At 43.9% G+C, this 21,120-nt stretch overlaps 1 non-coding gene across 1 annotated transcript; it reads left to right on the top strand.

Annotated features, from left to right (window-relative positions):
• The first annotated feature begins 16,925 nt into the window (after positions 1-16,925).
• On the top strand, positions 16,926-17,067 carry LOC130026233 (U4 spliceosomal RNA). The gene has a single exon (XR_008792844.1). It is a non-coding gene; the product is annotated as a U4 spliceosomal RNA (small nuclear RNA).
• The last annotated feature ends 4,053 nt before the right edge of the window (positions 17,068-21,120 follow it).

Below are 21,120 nucleotides of genomic sequence, written 5' to 3'. Positions count from 1 at the left end.
CCATTTCACAGAAACTCTTCAGTGCCACCCTCAAGAACATCATGTGATAAGTGGAATGAGAAGGAATCGGAGTGAAGATAGTTGGTCAGCAACTATACCACCTCCACTTTGCTGATGACATCATTCTAATAACACCAAACATCAGCCAAGTGGCACAAATGCTGACCAACTTCGACCGTGAGTGTGGAAAGGTCGGATTACAGCTGAATCTCACAAAGACAATGTTCATGAGAAGCAGTCTTGTTCCTGACGTCCCACTCATTCTCAATGGAATGACCATCTCCAAATGCAACAGTTATGTGTACCTAGGTCGAGAAGTCAACATGATGAATGATCAGGCACCTGAGTTGTGCAGGAGGAAGAGAGCGGCTTGGAACACCTTCAAGAGTGTGAAAGAAATAACTAAGAGGACGAAGAACCTCCAGCTCCGAGCACATCTCTTTGATTCCACTTTTCTTCCTGCATTAACATATGCCTCAGAGACCTGGGCCCCATGAAAACAGGATGAGTACGTTATTCAGTTCTCTCAAAGAGGAATCGAAAGAGCTATGCTTGGAGTATCATGCTTCACTCAAATGAGAGAAAGAATCCGGAGTTCTGACCTCTGTCAATGCTCAAGAATCAGGGACGCTGTCTCATTTGCCAAGGCATCGAAAATCAGATGGGCTGGACATGTAATGAGATTTAGAGACAACTGCTGGACTAGAGCCATTATCGACTGGATTCCATGGGATGTCAAAAGATCACATGGCTGCCCACCTATGAGATGGTCAGACTTCTTTGTCAAGACCCTCAACGATCGGTTTGAGGCTCTTCGTGTTTCTAAAGCGAGCAGATGCCATTGGGCTACGCTAGCACGCAACAGAGATGAATGGAGACATTACTGGCGCCCGCTCGAGCAAATCAATGAGTAACGGAATATCAAGTGATCAAGTGATCAAGTGTATATAACCTGATATATTCTCACCCCAGGTGGGGTTATTCTTTTTTAAAAAAAATTAAAAAATAAAGTTTTTTTAAAAATAAATAAGTATTGTTGGTCTAATCTAAATTACTATGACTCTAAAACCCAGGAGTCAGCCCCCTAAAGGATTCCTGTTGAGAAGACCAAGAGGTAGATGGAGAAAGGGAGGAATTTGGGACAACAGGACACCAGTATGAGTTGTTGATTCATAAGCACGTGTGATTCCCATTTGTAGGGTGACCCCCACATCCTGCATTCTCTGATGAATTATAGCAGCACCACTGAAAGAGTAACAACTCTTTTCCCTCTCAAAATGGTTCCTGTTGGAATGATACGGAGTCTCCCTACCAATGGGAGACCTTATAAAAGGAGCTCCAAGAGAGATTTCTTAGCTGAGACAACAACGTAGCGGAATTGGATTTCCACAGAGGATGCTATAAATGGATAAATATCCACAGAAGAATTGCTATTGCCAGGGGAGAGTGGGTGAGAATTCAATCCATATTCCTTTATTTTCCAGAGGCTTCCTGCATTTCATCTTGTAGCTCGCTGTTTTTATACTCTGTTGCTCATACTCTGCTGCCAAGATTTTCCACTGAGGTTTTGGTTTTTTTTATTTGCCAAAGCCTTTAATTCTATCACTTCTGATTGTAAGGTTTTGAGGTTTTTGGTTTTTGTTGGTTTGTTTTTTAAAATTTCTGACCTTGGGGGGTATGGTGCCATCAGCAGGTCAATCTGTACTGTGAGGCGAGTGCATCAGCAGCCTGATGGCACCATCAGACTTCCAGATACCCCCAAATTGCTGCTGTGCCATTGGCCAGACCCCAAAAACTTGGGGCAAAGTTTACCAAGACAGTAAATGGCCAAAAGTTAGGTATGTGGGAGACACACCCACAAACCACCTCCGGCTCAGCTAAATTATTGGAGGCATGGCCTCTCTGGTACCTGATCGAATTGCTTAATGGCCATGATCCCAGAAACTCAGAAACAAATCTCTAAAACCTAATGGCTTTTGGCAGAAATGCATCCGGTCCCTGCAGTAGGTTACCAGCGCCTGGCCATCCTAGGTAAAGGTAAGGTAAAGGCCCTCCCGTTGATCATCGATTTGCTCGAGCGGGCCCAGTAACGTCTCCATTGGAGACTTTGTTGTTACTGTGTTTGGCATATCGAATACGTCACAGGGAGCTTGCTAGGCTCTGCCGTGCGGGCGAGATACTCTCGGTAGCTTGCCGGGCTCTCCGAGAGGGGCGGAGGAATCGAACTCAGGTCGGCCATGTTGGCTGCGTGTAAGGCAAACGCCCTACTGCTTTGCTATCGTGGCCATCCTAGGTAGGAATAGATTTCGTTCCTTGGCCTGTTCCCCCTGGCAGTCCAATGACCAGCATCCTCGAGGCCACTGGACAGTCAGGTTTGGGTCCACTGTGACGAGACACGCAGGGCCTCACAGGATGGGGGTGGAATCGACCCTTTCCTCCCCACCTCAACGAGATTCCAAGTCACCGCCCACAAATGGCCTCTCTGGCTCCTGATCAAGCTGCTTAACGGCCATGATCCCAGAGACTCAGAAACAAATCTCAGAACCCAGTAGCTTTTGGCAAAAATGCGTCCAGATTCACAGTAGATTACTATCGCCAGGCCACCCCAGGGGGGAAAGGGTGCTGTCCCACCGCCTGCTCCCCCTAGGCAGCTCAGAGGCCGCCATCCTCTAGAGGCCATTGGGCAGTCAGGTTTGGGCCCTCAGTGATGAGACACATGGGGCCTCACCGGATGGGGGTGGAGCGGGCCCTTTTCTCCCTATCCTAATGAGACCCCTAGTCACCCCCCATGAATGGCCTTTCTGGCTCCTGATCAAGCTGCTTAACGGCCATGATCCCAGAGACTCAGGAACAAATCTTGGAACCCAGCAGGTTTTGGTAGAAATCCCTCCAGATTTAAGTGTTAAAATTTCAGAATTTCAAAATCACGCAGCCACTACTGCAGCCACGTGACATCATATGCTATTCATAACCAGCAATAGAAAACAAATTGTCTACTGTTGCCTTTTCAGCAGATCTGAGTGTTGGGGTAAAATCCCAAATAATAATGGTTGGTCTTTGTCAAAATATTGAATGTAATCAAAGTAGAGAGAGAGTATTATTGAAATCATCTGCCCCACAGGTAGGCGGAGGGTGTAGGATGGGGGTATACTGGGGTTTTTGGTGGTGAAGAATGGGCACTGGTGAAGGTATGGGTGTTTCATTGTATGACCTAGACTTAAACCCGAAAGCTTTGTAACTGCTCTCATGATGATTCAATAAATAAAATTATAAAAAATGAAGAAAAGAAAGTAAGGTGGAGTTCATGCCCAATTCAATCAGCTAATTAGTGGCTGAATAAATAGCAGTACTCCTACATAATAAATAAATAAATAAGTAAATAAATAAATAAATAAAATAAAGTTGCCAGTCACCCAGCTGTTAGAGGCAGGATTCAAAAACCGGTTCCTTACCTGCGGTTCCTTATCTGCCTGTTCCTCTCCATTGCCAGTCTGAATCCCAGCACCCCACAGCCTTTAAGGTCCCTCATCACTGCCACTTTCTGCAAGAATTTGAGCACTTCTTCAGTTCAAAGTTTTTCATTTAAAAACCAAGAGAACCAGAGAGAGAGTATAGGGGTGAGAGTGTTTGTATGCCGCCAATCCTAGTTCAATTTTTAGTCCCACATACTGTTCCTCCAAGCACCACTGCTGTGACCCCCCAAAGCAAAAACCACAATAAAGAACATGCAACAAATAAGCCATAGAAAGAAAAGGTCTTTAGATAAAGGAACTTTCTTGTAAGGAGTCTATACAATATAGCAGGTCCTCAAGTAGCATGGCCTCGAATAACTAATAGAAATAGCTTTTGTCACAGTGTATTAAAAAAAATTTTTAAAAATAAAAATAAATAAAATTTCTGACCTTGTGCTTTCTTGTATTTACATTATTGTTTGAATTCATTAAACATCCTCAGCATGTTCTACGTCCATATCTGAGAAGCTGTAGATTTATTGCCAAGTTTTAAGTCTTCTGAGCTACTGTCTTTGCCTGCTAAGCATGGTGGGTTTTCTTTACTGCTTCCCCATTGTTTGTTGCAGTCTGAGGTTGAGTCTTTATAATTCACCACTCACACCCTCTCTTCCCCACCAGGCAGCCCTCTGGGGGGATGAGCTGGGTGTTGCTCCCTTCCTTCCTAATCAGAACTATCCCATCAGTTTTGTCATTACTATTTGCTTAGAGTCTTTTGCAAAGATTCCAGAAAAGCTTTCCGTGTCATTAGCCATGCTTCATAGCAGCTATAATTTAGGGTTTTATGATTTCTTACTCTATGCTATCTTTATTAGTTTTGTGGGAATAGGTGATTAAAGCTAAAATTAAGCTTATGTTGGCATAGTGTGATTTGAGGAGAGGAGAGTGGGTGGGATTAAAACTTGAGACATTGGTGTCAGAATATGTGGACTGGTAAAGGAATGGGTGTTGGAATATCATATGACTGAAACTCATGAACAACTCTGTAATTATATCTCACAGTGATTCAATTAAAATTGTTAAAAAAAAGAGAAAAGGACAAGAATGTATTAGAAAAAAAAGAGTGAGTTCAGTGTAAGAGTCCAATGTTTTTTTTTTTTTTTCTGGGAGATATGATGAAGGGAGGCATTGTGCCACTGCAATAAACTTATGTCGGAGACCTGGTGGAGGAGAGGGCTTCCAAAGGTGTATCAGGGAATCAGGAAAAATCAGGTCAGCATGCATTATTGCTTTATTTATTTTAAAACTAGAAATGTGTCCCTCAACTCATTTTGCCATTCCCTGCCTCTTACCTTCACCGATCTATTCTTTGTATCTAGGAAATCTTTCTCCTTTACTATTCCACGTATAAGTAATATCATATGGTATTTGTCTTTCTGTATGACCTATTTCACATAGCTTAATGCCCATAAGGTATGTCAATGTTTTCACAAATCACAAGATTCAGCAACTGTATAATAGTCTGATGCACATATGCGTGCACATCACATTTTCTTTTGTCATTTATCTCTCGATGGATAAAACTCCTCAGATTTTGACCAAGCCCTCTAGGAAAACTTATTCTATTCATCAAACCTTTCATCCTATCTCATTAAAAATGATATTGCAGGACCAAAGAGATGATACAGGTGTTAATGCGCTTGCCTGTGTGCAGCCAGCCCCAGTTTGATCCCTGGTACCACTTATGCTCCTCTGAGCACTACCAGGAGTGATCCCTGAGTCCAGAGCCAGATGTAAACCCTGAGTATCACCAGGTGTAGTCTCAAAATAAAAAATAATTTTCAATAAAATAAAATGACATTACACTAAGCTTTATATTGCCCACATTCTTAGAAACCTTGAAATAGATTTTTTTTTTGCTTTTTTGGGTCACACCTGGCAATGCACAGGGGTTACTCCTGGCTCTGAATTCAGGAATTACGCCTGGCAGAGCCCAGGGGACCATATGAGATGCTGGGAATTGAACCCAGGTCGTCTGCATGCAAGGCAAGTGCCCTACCCGCTGTGCTGTCGCTCTAGCCCCCTGAAATAGATTTTGATCAACAAATATTTGTATAATATTGTGTTGTTCAACTATTTTTGAGCTATCTTTCCCATTGCCTTTAAGAAATATCCTCTATTTGTTCAAAATTTTAAATAATTATACCGGGGAGATGGCTCAGTAGGCTGGAGCTCACAGTCTGCGGTATGGAGTCTGAGGTTTGATCCCAGCACCACATGGTTACCCCAAGCATGACTGGAAGAAGTCCTTGAGCACTGAATTGGGAGTAACCCCCAAGCACTACAGAGTATGACCCCAAAACAAAAGTAAAACAGAAAAATAGACCTTCAATTATGTTCCTTATTGATGCAAAGCTGCATCAATATGCGGGGATGTCTTTCCCTGTGGTAATTGCTCTTAAGAGAAATGACCCACTTACCCAGCTCACATGCTGTCAATCCTGTTACTGCATTATCAAACTAGAGTCAGAAACAGTTCTCCAAGAAAGAAATCAAGTAATGTTTCCTTCTGCCTAGGCCCAGAAGGGAAGCTTTAGAGAAGCGTTTTGCATTTCTGTCAGTAGATGGCTGGGGTGGCCCCTGTCAGCCAGGTTTCAGTGGAAAAAATGCTGGAAAACACCACTGAAAGTGGATGCAACTAATGTTTCTTTCTGGGGTTCAGTCCAGGACCTCAGGATATTCTATCACCAGTCTATTTTTTTGTTTCAAGTACGATATTTGAAAATGTCGCTCATTCTTCCACAGCTTTCAGGGAGACATTTTGCCAATGCATTGAGGCAACACTGAATGCAGAATAGTTAAGGGATTAAGTTTTGGTGTCCCTTGGCTAAAGAAAGTGATGACAACTACTTGTTCAGCATCTATCTACCCTAAAGCAAAGTCATTGCCTGAACTTCTCCTCTTCAGTTCTCCAGAAAGACAGCAATGACGATAAATATTAGGGCCTCTAAAGGCCAAAGACTGTAAGTTAAAATCCGCCTGTGCAAGTCTGATTATGCCAAACCAGAGAAAATCGTTGATTCACCAATTCGCATCAGCTCCTTCTATGTGGCAAACATGGAGCTCAGCTTGGGTCTTGGCTCCTGACATCAAGGAGCCGTTCATAGGATAGATAGAAAAGTCAAGCCAGTAGTACATAGTAAAAGCTACATCTGTTCAAGGTGCTGGGGGCCAGAGAGACAGTACAGTCAGTAAAGCATTTGCTTTGCACTTGGCCAAGTTGAACTGGATCCCTGAAAACCTATATGGTCCGCTGAGCATTGTCAGGGGTGATTTCTGAATGCAGAGCCAAGAATAACCCCTGAGCATTACCAGGTATAGTCCCAAAACCAAGCCAATCAAACCAAACCAAGTTTGTATATGGGATAGAGAGACCTCCACTCTCAGTGCAGTTCAAGAGGAGAGATCGCATTAGTAATTGATCTTCAGAACAGAAAGAAATCTAAGCAAAGGGAACCTTCTTAACAAAAGCAAATCGCATAGGATACTGCCAGGCAAATGCCTAAAGAAGTGCAAACAATTCAGTGTGGAAATAACATAGGAGGGGAGGTCAAAGAAAGGGAGAATATTTCATTCATTCAACAAAGACCTAAGGGGCAAGAGAGATAGCACAGTGGGTGAGGCATTTACCTAGCATGTGGCCAACTCCAACTTGATCTCTGGCACCATATATTGTCCCCAGAACACAACCAGGAATGATCCTTGAGCACAGAGCCAGGAGGAGTAAGCCCTATGCACTGTTGCATATGGTGCTACATCACCCCACCCCAAAAGAATTTTATATGGAACCTTGGGGAAATTACAGGGAACAAGACAAGTATTAGTATTAGTATTCAAGTGACTTTATCTTCTAATGGAGGAAGTCAAATGAGAGACATGCAAAGACATGAGAAATGTTGGAAAATTTCAGGATTGAAATAAAAGCTAGATTTGCTGATATATATATATAGATATATAGATATATAGATATATATTTGCTTTTTGGGTCACACCCAGCGATGCACAGGGGTTACTCCTGGCTCTGCACTCAGGAGTTACTCCTAGCGCTGCTCAGGGGACCATATGGGATGCTGGGAATCGAACCCGGGTTGGCTGCATGCAAGGCAAACGCCCTATCCGCTGTGCTATCTCTCCAGTCCCTTGCTGATATAGTTCTTAAAAATAATTCTGTTAGCCCTTTAGCTATAACAAGAAATATAAAATAATTTATTTTGGGACTGATAAGGGGGCAGGCTTGGAGGGTGGTTGGGGGAATGGGGTCAATGGTGGAGATAAGGTCACATTGGTGATCGGGTTAAGGTCGGATCATTGAGTGCCTGTAATAAATGCATCACGAACAACTTTGTTAGCCATGGTGTTTGAATAAAGTGGAAAAATTATAAAACAAAAAAATTAAATAAAAGCTAGAGACTAATCGTGCTGTAGGAAGGTAGAGGCGTCTTTTAGGGAGATGGTCAGAGACACCCCTAAATTGGGTTTTAGTTCATATGTAGCAGTATGGAAAGTTCTAGTGAGGGAGGTTTCAGGCAAAGCAGGACTGAAGGGGCTAAACTTAGCCTGACCCACTAAAATGATCCAAGTTTTTTTTTGGGGGGAGTGGCCCACATCCGGCAGTGCTCAGGGGTTACTCCTGACTCTGCATTCAGGAATTACTCTAGAAGTGCTCAGGGAGCCATATGGGATGCTGCAGATAGAACCCAGGTTAGGTTTGTGGAAGGCACATGCCTGTCTATCACTCAGAGATCCTTGATAAGACAAGTTTTTATATAGAATCTTAGTTATAATTGTTTTCTTTTTTTATCCATATATCTATATTCTTTTTTCTTTTTTCTTTTTTTTTTTAATTAGTGAAACACCATGAGGTACAGTTGTAGACTTACCAACTTTCGTGCTTGGGTTTCAGTTATACAATGATCGAGTACCCATCCCTCCACTAGTGCCCATTCTCCACCACCAATGATCCTAGTAGCCCTCCCACCCCCACACACTATCCCCCCGCCCACCCCACCACGCCTCTGTGGCAGGGCATTCCCTTTTGCTCACTCTTTCCTTTAGGGTGTTGTAGTTTGCCCAGGTGTCCTCTAGGACCCTGGGACACTCACCATCACTGAGTCTCTTCCTGTTCGTCCCCAACTTATGCTTGGTTTTGAAGGTCTACTCAGTCAGTGAAATTCTCACATACCTGAAGCTGATATAAATATTCCACAATAGAGATACACACCATTTTTTTTTTACTCTGGTGCAATAAATGTGTTTATCTGGGCAGGGGGCCTACCAAGCTGCGCTCAGAGGCCTGGGCCTCACTGGTGATTCTGGGCTAACTGAGCCATAGTTAGGGGGTTACATTGCTGCTCTGGCCCTGCAGTGCTGGACTGCAAATGGTAATGCTCATGGGAACAGAAGGTATCAGGGATCTCCCCCAGGCATTTATTGCCAGGAATGTGCACTGACTGCTATTCTATCTCCTTCCCCCTAAGGCATTCATTTTAAGAATTTTCTCAAGAGAACTGATATATACCAACCATCTACCCAACGAAGGATGTCAGGATTGATAGTAGTTAACCCAAGAAGGATTGAAAAGGGATATCATCATTTCCTATCCAGAGAAGTCAGAATCCAAAAAGTGATCTCATCCAACCCCCCTCTGCCCCTTTTCACCAATGAAATAAACAAGGATCCATGTGTTTAGAACATAAACCAAAACCAGAGGCTGAGCTGAAATCCAAAAGAAGAAACCATGCCCCCTGATATCCAGGTTTAAAGCTTCTATTAGCTTGTAAAAGAAAAATCCAAGTGTTGAACCTATATTAATCAACTCAACTGGACTAATAAAGGATATTTACCATATCCTTCCATTTAATGTGATTCACCAAAAGTAGCAGGATAAGTAAGAGTCCACACCTCTCTCTCTCTCTCTCTCTCTCTCTCTCTCTCTCTCTCTCTCGTCTCGACACTGGCAGACACATAAACGGTCCCTGTTTTCAAGGCCTTGAAGAGTAAAGTTTTACTGGAGACTCAACTTCAGAGTTGGAAAAACCTAACCTCAAAGAAATCATTATTCTGGCCTTGGGAAGATCTTCACGTGTTAAGTATTCCTTCCTCTTGTGGAAGAAGCCACTCCAGTTTTTCCTATCAGATGGTAGATACTGCTAAAGCCTATCTGCCTTGGAGGGGGTGAAAGTTCTTTCCAACCTTTCCACATGGAAAATGAAGACAATGTTTCGCCTTGAGAAACCTCTGGCATTTTCTGATTCCTGGTTGTGATCCAGGTTGCCTGAAAAAAGCCAGTACTCCATGCTATTTTGGTGCCTCCAAGCCCATTGCTAAAAAGTGTACAATCAAAACAAGTTAGAACAGAGATTTCATTACAAGTAAGTCTTCCAATGGGGCTCCATTTCATTTTGTGGTGGAAAGACAGTCCAACCTCCTCACAGGCTTTGTAAGTTTTTTCATAAGTGATCTCCTTCTAAGCCCCAGTGAAGTTCCTCTATGTGATTAAAGTCACTGGGAAGTTTTATGATTGAAAACTCCCCTCTGCCTAGGATTTATTTAGATACTCCTCTGACACGCTCTTGCTAACTCTGTAGCTCCGGTGGGAATTGTACAAGGAAATTTACTCATAAGTCACAGAACCAAACTAATCCGAGGAGCAGAGAAGAGCCATCTGGCGAATTGTTTGTAAAACACTTTCCTTGTATTTGCTAAATCCTGCTTCCTTGTAAGTCATTTACCAAGAGATCTAGTACACAGAGCTTAGCCACCTCTAAAAGTCCCCTGAAGCTTTCTTAGTGGGTAGCAAGTGAAGAAAATAGTTCAAGTCTTCCAGGTATGGCATGTAGACTTAGGACAGAAGCGTGGTGTTTTGTGGTACTAAGAATGGTTTTATGAAAGAGAACCAGCATTATGAAACAGTCATAGGCTTCTAGAAGCTCCAAAAACTGATGGATGAAAACCAACCTTTTGGTGGGGTAAGTGCCAGACTGCTTCCTTTGGAGTTCACAGGCAGTTGCAAAGCAGAATACATCACAAATGCACACACACACACACACACACACACACACACACGCACACACGCACACACGCACACACACGCACACACGCACACATACACTTCAATCAAACCCCAAATTGTCTCCAACATCCGTCCAGTTTTTCTCTTTTGGACCTGGGATTAGAAAGTGCTAAAAGACTTTAATGAGTCTCAGATTTGCATCTGATCATTAGCAACCTAGTACATTCCTATTTCTGACTCTGGCTGTAATTCCTGACTTGATTAGTGAAGACCATATGTTTAGCAAATCAAAGCTAACCTTGCACCCAAGCTCTCCATGCTCAGTCTCTGTCCCCTTCCTCCCCAATGTCTCATTCCATTCTGACACCAGAAACACAGGTGCAGGCCCCCTCCCCAGCCTCAGCTGCTCCCACAGCTCAGCAGCTGACAGTGTAAGTGGGGTGTTGACAGCTGTTGTTACCCAGAGTTCCTGCAGAGAGAGAGAGAGATGCCCGAGGTAGAGACCTGCAAAGCGGATAACATTTGTTTGAGCAGAGTAAGGTGATGTCAGATGAAGAATTTACAAAACAGGAGTCTCTGGCTAATGAAGGTGAATGAAGGGCTTAGCAGAGTCACCAGCTGCCCCCCAGATATTTAAGGTCCCCTGGCCCTGCTGCTCACACTGATACTTGCAGAGACTCTCCCACTCATTCGGGGGTGAGCTACAGGCTCTACGAACCCTTAGTGTTGGGGAAATGAAAGGAAAGGGTAGGTTCTACTCCCTTCGTTTGTTTGGGTTTTGAGGCCACACTTGACAATGCTCAGGACTTATTCCTGGTTCTGTGCTTAAGGGTTATTCCTGGTGATGCTCAAGGGAACATATATGGTGAGAGAGATCAAACTGTGATCAGCCACACACAAGACATGTATAAGACATGTATCTTAACCTCTATACTCTCTCTCTCTCTCTCTCTCTCTCTCTCTCTCTCTCTGGGTTCTCTTCTTTTTTAAAAAGAATTATTTATTGAAGTTCTGTGATAATATTGTTCAGCTCATGATGATTTCTCACACACATAATTCCAACACCAGTGTACCCACCTCCCTCCCCCAAGGACCCCAAATCCCTCCCTTTCAACCTTTGAATCAGTTCCTGTGTTGTGTTGCCTTTGGTCCATTTGGTCCAGTGTTGCTTCCTTGCTGTGTATCCTTAGGTCCCACCTATGACAGAAATCATTCTGTATCTATCCCTTTCCTTCCAACTGACTTCACTCAGCATGATATCCTCTAGTGCTATCCATATTGCTGCAGATTGCATGGTTTTAATCTTACTTAGAGCCACATAGTATTCCCTATGTATACCATACCATAACTTCTGGATCCATTCATCCATAGTAGCATTGTGGTGAGAAAGGAACCCTTAGGCACTATTGACGGGAATGTTGCCTGGTTTTTCCTCTGTGGAAAGTAATATGGAGATCACTCTGAAAAACAGGGCCAGAGTACCCATAAGACCCATTTATACCATACTTCTTGGCATCTGTCTCTGGGTTCTGGGTCCAGGTCTCAGCTGGTACAGATGTGTGTTGATTCAAGCCTTATAGCAGGGGGGCTGGTACAGCCCTCATTACTTTGGAGGGCTGGCCTCCACAGCAGTGCTTGGGGCTGCTCCCAGGGATATCCAGTGGTGCTCTTTAAGAAAAAAATGCCAGGGGCCACCAGGGTCATAACCCCCAGTGGTGTTGGGCAACAAGGAGCACGTGGTTCTGAGGGGAGAGAAGGAGTGGAGATTCAATTTAGAGCCTCTTGCATTCAAAGCATGTACCCTGCCACTTGCACAATCTCCCCAGCCCCAGATGCTATAAGCATTCACTCTGTTTATTCCATCTCTTAAAGCAAGGGTGCAGTGAACAGCACAGGGCATAGCGGCAGCCACTCTGCTGAAGAAGGAGCCTGTATGTCTAGGTAAAGAGAACTGCCTGTGCAGAGGATGCAGTGGAAAAACTGGAATGTTTAAAAAATGGAGCTGTTTCATTTCTGGAAAAGTGACCAAGGGACATTGAACCCCCTTGGGTTGTCTTTTTAACACAGTTGGGAGCTTATTCTATGCCTTGAAAAGTTCTTTTTCTAGTAGCCTCTGCATTGTATCTGAGCATTCTACAAATCTGTGTGGAGAAGAGCCACAAACCATCAAAACCTTATTTTGTTGGGTTTGGCCAGCACTCTGAGTCAAGCCAAAGTGCACCATCCCACTCTATCTTCCGTCTCTAATCTGCAGCCACAAAGCGACACACCTGAAAGCCAGGTGTGCACTCTGGGCCAGGGGAAGTGGTGCCGTGAGTCTACTTTCCTGTTGATTCGGTGTTGACAGGTTGCTCACCTCCCACAGAAATCCTTCAGGCCACTTTCCATCCCCAGGGTCAGATTCCATTTCTATCCATCCTGGTGACAGCTGAGGGACCTGAAGGTCAACAGCTTTGTTCTCTGTGCTCGCTGCTGCCCCTGTTAAGGTGGAGAGAGTGGCCGGAGCCCAGGTGCAGGGTTGAGGAGAAAATGGGCTGGGACTGGAGAGTTCCTACAGCCGATGAGGCATGCAACTGACCTGGGTTTGATTCCAGGCATCCATAGAGTCCCCTGAGCACCGCCAGGAATGATTCCTAAACACAGAATAAAAAAATAAAAACTTTTTAAAAAAGGAAAGAAAAGAAGGAAAAGAAAACAGGGGCTTTCTGGAAAGTTTTTTTCCCTGTTCCAAAACATAACTCATCAACCCAGGAAAGAGAGAGGGACAAGGTCAAAGTCCACAGTCACCTAAGTGCTAGTCACAATTGGTCTCACTCACATGTGAGAGAGCAGGGAGCATGGAGAAAGGAGAACAGGGTCCGGGCCTGTGCCCCTGTTCACACTCTGCCCCCTCCCCCATAAGTATTTGGTCTTGGCAGGCTCCAAGGGACCTAGAAGAAGGCAAGTGGATCAATCAAAGGGGCCAGGGAGATGGTTGAGCAGGCTGTAGTGTCTGGAGCCTCAGAATGAATCCCGGGCACAGTGACCACTGGGACCCCCCCAGAGCTTCACCTTGGGAGTTGCCCCTAACAAATAAAATGCAGACAACAAAAGAAAGAAATATTCACTGGGTAGCATAAGCATTTGCTTTTCTTTCTCCTCTATTTCACTACTAATTGAAGAAACCAGGAAATAAACACAATCACAAAATGCTCCCTAGCCCTACCCATGCCCCCAAAAGAATGAAACCTTGAATACAGGAGTTGAAGAAAGGCCCTGAGAACACATACAGCTAATTCAATTCTGGGAATTTGTTAAGAAGACTAAATGGGCAAATAGATGCCTGTCATGATATGGATCACAGCATGATATATAATGGCAAAACTGGGAGGAAAGCTTAATAGCTGCAGAACCTAGGTTAAACAAATTGGACTACTTATAGAACAAAATGCAGTGGAGACATCTAGAAATAGCAGGGTAGAAGCAACCTTATATATCAACTTGCTCACATGTCTAGATCTTCAAAAGAGCAAGTTAACAAAGCAAATTACAGAGATTGAAGTGATAGCACAGTGGATACAATGCTTGCCTTGGAGATGGCCAATCCAGGTACAGCGTCTGGCACTCCATATGGTCCTCAAGCCCACCAAGAGCACAGAGTCAGGAGTCTGTGCACCACTGGGTCTGGCCCAAAAACAAAACAAAAAGAAGCAAGTTGCCAAATGGCTTTCACAGTGTGATTCCATATCTTGACTTAAAAACATAGGCCTAGAGGCCAGAAAGATAGTTTGCGTTCCTGCCAACCAGGTTGGATTGACAACACTAGATATGGTCTCCCAGTAACATTAGGAGTGAATCCAGAGTGCTGCCAGTGAGGCCCCAAAACCAAAAATAAGTAAATAAATATAAAACAGGAAAATATGTGTATGTTCTTGTCAAAAAATTATGTATTTTTATATTTAAAAAGACTGATGGACTGGCGAGATAGTACATGGGTTAAGATGCTTGCCTTACTTTATGACCCCCTGAATAGCTCCAGAAGTGATCCCTGAGTAGAGTTTGGGTATGAAGCTCTGAACATTGCTAGTTGTAGCCCCCAAGCCCCAAAATAAATAAATTCCTGAACTCCCCATTGAAATGCTGATGATAGTTGGGGAGAGGGGGTTAGGGGTGGGATTTTCCTTGTGTCAAGTTTTGCTTATGAAAGCCATTTACACACTTTCCCTGGTGCGAAAGCTCTGTGGGCTCATCTCTGCCACTCAGGGGCTCAGACATCTGTGCTCCCACATTTGTGTTGTACAAGCTGACTCCTGGCGGGCACGTGCCTGACCCTGACCCCCCCCTCAGCAGCTGTGTCCCTCACCCTCCTCCCTGAAAGGAAGGAAGCGGCTTCTGTCCTCAGCTGCTTTATGACAAGACTTAAAGGCGTGATTTGTGTCATTCCCTAGAGGAAAAAGTGAGTGAGTCAGAAATTCTAGGTAAGAAGTCAGATAACGTCTCACCTCTAATATATTTGCCTGTCAGAATGTGGATGCTGTCTCTTTTTTTTCCCCTAGGGGTCAAGCGTAGAGTGATAAATGGGAGAATTGGGTATAGGTTAAGGCCTTCTGGGGCACAAAGATCAGATGAAGCTTTAATAGAAGGTAAACAGAAAAGGAAGAAATGATGTTTGTGACAAATTTATGAGCACCTTTTTTTTTTTTTTTTTTTTTTTGCTTTCTGGGTCACACTCGTAAATGCACAGGGATTACTCCTGGTTTTGCACTCAGGAATTACTCCTGGCGGTGCTCAGGGGACCTTATGGGATGCTGGGAATCGAACTCGAGTCAGCCGTGTGCAAGGCAAATGCCTTACCCCCTGTACTATCGCTCCAGCCCCTTTACCTCCCTTTATTTCTCTTCAAGAAGTTTATTTTTGAATTTTATTTTAAGGTGTGCTCCCAAACAGTGCTCGAGGTCCAGGCACCTCACCAGCCATTCTTAGTCAACTGAAGTAGAGGTTCACTGCATCGGGTTGAGGATACAATGCTGCTCAGGCCTGCAGTTGTGAGGCACCCAGAGCACCCCAATGGTACTGGAGTGCCTCCCGGTCACACCAGGCAATGCTCAGGGGACCATGTGGTGTTGGGGAGCAAGCCCAGGTGGGGTGTATGTTAGGCGCCTCTGTACTACCTCCTGACTTAAACTGTTTATGTATTTATTTTGATCTTGGAGTCTGTGTCCTGCAGTGATCAGGGGTCACTCCTGGTGGTGCTCAGGGTTTAGTGTGGTTCTGGAAATCAAGCCCGGGCCTCCTGTGTGCAAAGCATGAGCTCCAGCCCTGTGAGCCATCCACTTTCTCCTGAGCAGCTATTTTTGTTTAATTTTTTTTTCCATTTTATTTTGTCAGTTTGGCAGCAAGACTCCACCTGGGTGGTGTCAGGATAGAGTTTCTCTCATTCTCCCAGGCATGGTTTTATATGGCGGATAAAACCTCTTCTAGTGGTTCAAGGACTGGGAGTGGCAAGTACTGGGGGGCAGAAAGAATGAGAAGAAAGACACCAAAAAAGGAGGAACCAAGAAGAAGCAAACAGAAATCAAGTTAGGAACAAAGGATCCCAAAGTGGATTGTGGTGGGGTGCTATGTTCAGCAGAACAATAAGCTTTAAATTCTGAAACCCTATTGCATCTCAGTCCTATAAATCCATAAGATCAAGAGGAGACGAAGTATGGAAAATTGATGTGAGTGTGTCTGTATTAGGGAGGAACTGGAAAAAAAGAGATGGGGGCAGGGGACAAGGAATTGAAGATTTAGCCATGTCCAGGAGCTTTTCAACACTTAGTTGTCCAGCAACATGCCAGCATTTAGACCTTCCTCACCTTGCTGAAGTTCAGGAGAGGTAACGGGAAGGGAGGAAAAGTTCATTTGGAGGAAGGAGGCGGTCTAGCTGCTTATCTCTCCCAAGTTCCTTTCCTGATATTTCCACTTCCGGTTCCCATAGACCATCTTAAGAAGTGGCTTTCTCTGCAAATGACTGACATATTTTCTTGACCACCTCTAAAAATTGGCGTTAAAAAAGTGTTATTTAACAAACTTTAACTGTTTATGAGTGCTTAAACACTCCCAATATCATGGTCTACAATCATGTGACGTTTTATCAGTTCCCCTCTTTTCAGAAAAGCCTAAATTCAGAGAGGTCATATAGTTTAGTAAGAGGAAAAGCCAATCTTCGAATCTAAGTCTTGTGCTAGCCTAGCACATCTTTGGTGATGTCATTGCAATACCTTCGAGTGTAAGAGCTGGGTCAGACATGTCAGAGCAGAAATCTGACATTTTGTTCATATAAGAAAGACAGTTCACACTGACCACCCAGAACCCAAAGGTTGATAGCTAGCCTCAAAGGTGAAAGCCCCAAAGGTTGTCAAGCTTCCTTAACTACTCACTAAAGCTTTGAGCAGTGGGAGTATCATAGCCAATGAGGGTTATCTGAGGCACGATTATTGCTAATTGAAAACTTAATTATTCACTAAAGATCTAGCACTTGAATATATTTGATCTGTTAGGAATTATTTGGATTTTTATCTTGAACCCCTAGAGTGGGTTCCAGCTGGTTAAGGGCTAGTTGACAGAATTCCCAAGGATGTCTTGGTAACAGACCCAAGTTCTAGTTGTTAAACTGAATTCCTGCTTCTGGAAGCAGATGGTGATCCTTTCGTTCATTTCTATGTAACTCTTCTCCTCCTGAGGGTCATTTACTGCCCGGAGCATGGAGAAGGGTGAGGGGCTGGCCATCTCCAAGCCTAAAGGTAGCTTGAGACCTGAGATCCTGGGTTCCCCCTCAGCTTCTGCTCCCTCTTTCCCAAGGGTTTCGCACTAGTCAGCTCAGGTCCTAGGTCCTCTCACTATTTTAGTCACCCTCACTCTGATTCTGTAGAACATCCATCTGCAAGGAGAGGGGGCAGAGACTGCTCTATTGGTTCAATCCTGGCACTGGGCAAAGCTTCATACCACACGAGACTCTGACTCTTTCTTTCTGGAAAGTGCAGAGCCATCTTGAAAATAAAGAAAGAAAGCTTCCCCAAGGACTATAGCTGAAGCAAGTGGCCTCTTCCTAGGGCCTCTGGTGCCAGAAGAGAGGTGAAGAAAAACTCTTCAAAGAACACTTCTTGGCCTTTGTCTTTTGCTGAAGTTCCCATTTTATGTTATTTTTTGAAAAGGGAACATTTCTTAGAGAAGAATGGGGTTGTGTCTTTGACTTCATTTTTTTTTTTTTGAAAAATACTTCCTTTACCCCATTGTATCTTCTATCTTTGGTTTCTCTTTTACTCTGTCATTTTTTCCTCTTCATTTTTTGAATCCCTTCAGAGGAAAGTGTCAGAAGCTCTAGCATCAATCTTTGTGCACACACAACACAATGTTTCTTTTATATATAGTCTCTTCTTTAATCTTCACAATACACCCCAAAAGGGTATTGTGATGACCTATTTGCACATGAGGAAGTTGAATCTGGGAGGGGTGAAGTATTGCCTCTGATACTGCTTCCCTTTGTGTGTCATATTTACTCCCAAGTACTCCATTAAAAACTGTGATACTTGGACATGATGCCTCTGTTCAAACCCTCATGGCAGTTAGTGGATATTCCAGAACAAATCAGGAATCGTATCGTTAGGGATGGGGTAATGACATATGAATAGATCAGAAATTATGGTTCATATCTACAATGGACTTTTTCTATTAAAAAGAAGAGAGAGAGAGAGAGACCAGGGCTGGAGCAATAGAACAGCAGGTAGGGTGTTTGCCCTGAACACGGCTGACCCCAGCATCCCATATTGTTCCTCAGCCAATGTCAGGAGTAAGTCCTGAGTGAGGAGCCAGAAGTAACCCCTGAGTAATTCCTGAGTGCAGAGCCAGGAGTATCATCGGGTGTGACCCAAAAAGCAAAAGAACAACAACAACAAAACCAAAGATCAAGTCCTGAAATCCTGCCTTTTACTGCAACTTGGCTGGAGCTCGAGGCAGTCAAGACGAGTGAAAGAAGTCGGAGAGCGAAGGGGAAACATCAGAGGAGCTCCCCTTGCGGTAGATTGAGAAACCAGGCTAAGGGTAGAACTGTTCTGAGTCATGGCTCCATGGGGTTACCATGTGGGGAGAGAGGGACGGAAAGATGTGAGACTAGACGTGAGACTAGTCCAAGACAGTGGTAGAGGGTCTTGGGCACTTTGGGTTGGTGGAGGAGAAATAACTATGTTCACCGGCAGCATAAGCATAAACACTATTGAAACATGTTACCTTGACGACCAACTAAAAATAAAAAATACATACAGATAGCCAACAGGCACACGAAAAATTAAAATAGGTCATTGGAGAGAAGTAGGACACAGCCTCCTGTGGCCTTGCATAACTGAGGCGTAAAAAGTGGGTGAGTCAGACAGGTTAATGCCAAAGGGCACCCCCATTGCTCCTGCAGCCTTTTAGCTCCCTGCTGACCCCCCAGGAGGCACATCCTGTACCTCCCAGTGGCCCACCCTTGCCACTGAGGACAAGTAAGGGCAGCAGGCTGCTGCTGTTTGGTGCCAGCATATTACAGAATCGACAGAAGTCAGTCTCAGACCAACTTTCTCTTTAATCACAGAAGCTTTGATAAAACAAATCCTTAAAAGTTCCTCATTATGTCCTCTAAATTTTTTCATGTTTTGTTTTGAAGACTCAGCTAGCCATCCCAGGGTGCTACCACTAGTGGTGTTCAGGGCACTGTGCAGTGTTAGGGGCAAAACCTGGGGGTCCTGCAAGGAAAGCTTGTGCTCTGATCCCGAAGTTCTTTCAAGGACAGGATGAATAATCCTTTTAAAGTCATAACAGAAGAGAATCATTTGGCTGCTCCAAGTGAAGAAACTCCAGGCACAATTCAGCAGATTGCCCGTGGATGGGGCTGAGTGTGTGGGGTAGAAACCACTGACCCAAGTTTCTCCTTTCCAAAGGTCTTTATTTTAATGCTGGTGTCTCTGTGCCCAGCTAGGGAAGCACCCACTTCTCTTTCATGTGGGGCAGGTCCAGGCTGCCACTCGTTTAAGTCATCAGATTGTCCAGATCATCAACAAATACTTTTATTATTTATTTATTTATTTATTTATTTATTTATTTTATTTTGGGTCATACTCAGCGATGCACAGGGGTTACTTCTGGCTCATGCACTCAGGAATTGCTCCTGGTGGTGCTGGGGGGACCATATGGGATGCTGGGGGATCGAACCTGGGTCAGCTGTGTGCAAGGCAAATACCCTACCCACTGTGCTCCAGCCCCCAAATACTTATTTTTAGATTCAAAATGATGATGATTTCCTCTTCTTCCACCAGTGGGGCTTTGTTTGTGAGTATTATCAACAAGGATATAAAGCAGAAAGTTTTCCAGATTATTTTTTCATTCCCACTGACATTTGATAGAGCATTTCCGAATTGGACCCAAAGCAAAACAATATCATGAGGTGGAAAATCACCTCCATGGGAATGAAGAATGAGCTGTAGTACTTAATGAATTAATTTTTTCCCTTTAAATTATAGTTTAGGTAGAAGGGTTTTACTAGTGTTAACATTTATGGTATTGATGTGTGAAACTACTGCACACCCCTGCCACCTTAATGCCCATAACACCAACCCCACTGTCCCTGTGTCACCTCTTGTCTGACCTTCCTTTCCCTCCACACTTCCCCATTATTTATTGATTGACAGCTATGGTTTGGGTGCCTCTGCTATCTCTTTTGGCACCACCCATGTGCTCCAGACTCTCCACTTATGTTCTCATGTTACTTCCAGTCAACCTATTATTCCCCTGCCCCCCACCTTTAACCTCTCAGGTCTATATTAGAGTATCCAAGGTTTATTATTGATTAATATTCTTCAGGCCATTGATTTGCTTCTCTGTAAATCCCACTTTAGTGAGATCACCCTGTATTCGTCCTTCTGCCTTTGGCTTATTTCATTTTGCTCAGCATAATACCCTTCAGTTTTATCCAGGCATGGCTTTATTTTTTCTAATGATCAAATACTATTCCATCATGTATATATACTACAACTTCTTTATCCATTCATCTATTGTTGGACAGTTTAGTTACTTCTATATTCTGGCTACTGTAGTAAGAGCTGTGGTGAATATAGGTATGCACATATCATTTCAAATTACTGTTTTTGTTTTTGGGGATAGATACCTAGAAGTGAGAAGAATGGGTCAAATGGGAGCTCCATTCCCACTCTTTTGAAAAATCTCCATATGGTTTTCCATAGCGGCTGGACCAGGTGATATTCCCACTGATTTGTAGTCCTCTAAAATGTTCATATTAATCCTTTAAACAAGTGTACCATGGCCAGAAAACTGTACAGGAATCACAGTGCTTTTCTTATTTGTGGCTGACCTTGGTTTGATACCTGGCACTGCATATGCCCACCATCCCTGAGCATTGCCATGAGTAACCTCTGAGTACTTCCTGGAACAACCTCAAAGCATCCCTCCAAAACAAGTCAACACCTGGGCTTGCTGCTCCAGCATGCTGAGAAGGTCCCTGCATGCATTTATGGTGATGAGGTATGGGTCTTAGCCTAGCTCACGGAGTATCCAACTCAACCATTTTCTTAATGACAGAAACTGTCA

The sequence above is a fragment of the Sorex fumeus genome, unplaced genomic scaffold (assembly GCF_029834395.1).
Source record: "Sorex fumeus unplaced genomic scaffold, SorFum_2.1 ptg000033l, whole genome shotgun sequence".
NCBI lineage: Eukaryota > Metazoa > Chordata > Mammalia > Eulipotyphla > Soricidae > Sorex > Sorex fumeus.
This window is presented reverse-complemented; position numbering and strand designations above follow the sequence as displayed.